The 864-nt window shown below is 40.2% G+C and overlaps 1 long non-coding RNA gene across 2 annotated transcripts in view; it reads left to right on the top strand.

Annotated features, from left to right (window-relative positions):
* The window catches only part of LOC113464849 (uncharacterized), a 2,491-nt gene that overhangs the window by 569 nt on the left and 1,058 nt on the right, over window positions 1-864 (top strand). The window contains exons 1-2 of one of the 2 annotated variants that reach the window (XR_003389697.1): window positions 19-146; window positions 259-499. This is a non-coding gene — a long non-coding RNA (uncharacterized LOC113464849). Of the gene's footprint in view, window positions 1-18; window positions 147-258; window positions 500-864 lie in introns of those variants that run through there. The other variant, XR_003389696.1, reaches the window with a different exon arrangement.

Consider the following 864-nt stretch of genomic DNA (forward strand, 5'->3'; position numbering starts at 1 on the left):
ACTTACTTCATTCGAAGTAATGAAGATATTTATAAATCACGTGGGTCGTCCTGAGAAAACTTGACGACCTCTTGTTAATTTTTAATTGAAACGAAACACGATGGACAAGCGTCTGAATAATTAAGATGCTGCGAAAAACGTTCTTGGTAAGAAACGATATTGCAAGTAGAATAGAAACGTTCCTTCCAACCCCGTTTCGAAGTTTTCCAAAGGACAATGAATCTCAGATTCCTAAACGTTTCTTTCCGAATTGCACAGAGTACAGTCGGTGACGAGAGGACGTGAGGACAATATTTTTATTGTCAGTAGTCGATATGCGGCTAGTCCCGGGCCTCTTCCCGTCTCTTCCTCTCCGTCGTTTGTGTTCGTTTTGTCCCGCGTAAGAGACTCGCTGTTTTTCCTACGATATGACTCTTTGATGTTCGGTGATTCGTGGTGGGGTGAATGAACAGACACTATGCTACCGTGAACCTCGACCTCCTCAAAAAATCTTCAGGTGGTACGTATCTTTAGAATTTCCTCTAAAAAAAATCTCACCCCTTTCGCCGTTTCTTCTTCTTCTTCTTTGTTTATAAATGCGAATTATCTGAATTTTATTGTTCGCTGATTTGAAATAGTCGAAACTGTTCGGAATTTAAATGCGAAACAGTTTTGCGTTTACGCGTCTGGGAAACGTGAGGTGTCAGATCGATCAGAATTTACTTAAATAGAATTCTCGTGCATGCATTCATGCCTCGGGGAACTCGGGCAAACGTTAAGATATTCAATGCCCGTGTTTTGTATATTACATACGTCGTTTCCTGTTTAACTTTAAGAGTCTGCTTTTTTTTTTTTCTTACCTTTAGACAAAGAGCAGGCATACAT

Source organism: Ceratina calcarata, unplaced genomic scaffold, assembly GCF_001652005.2.
Source record: "Ceratina calcarata isolate Rehan_Ccalc_2016 unplaced genomic scaffold, ASM165200v1 scaffold13.2, whole genome shotgun sequence".
Lineage (NCBI taxonomy): Eukaryota > Metazoa > Arthropoda > Insecta > Hymenoptera > Apidae > Ceratina > Ceratina calcarata.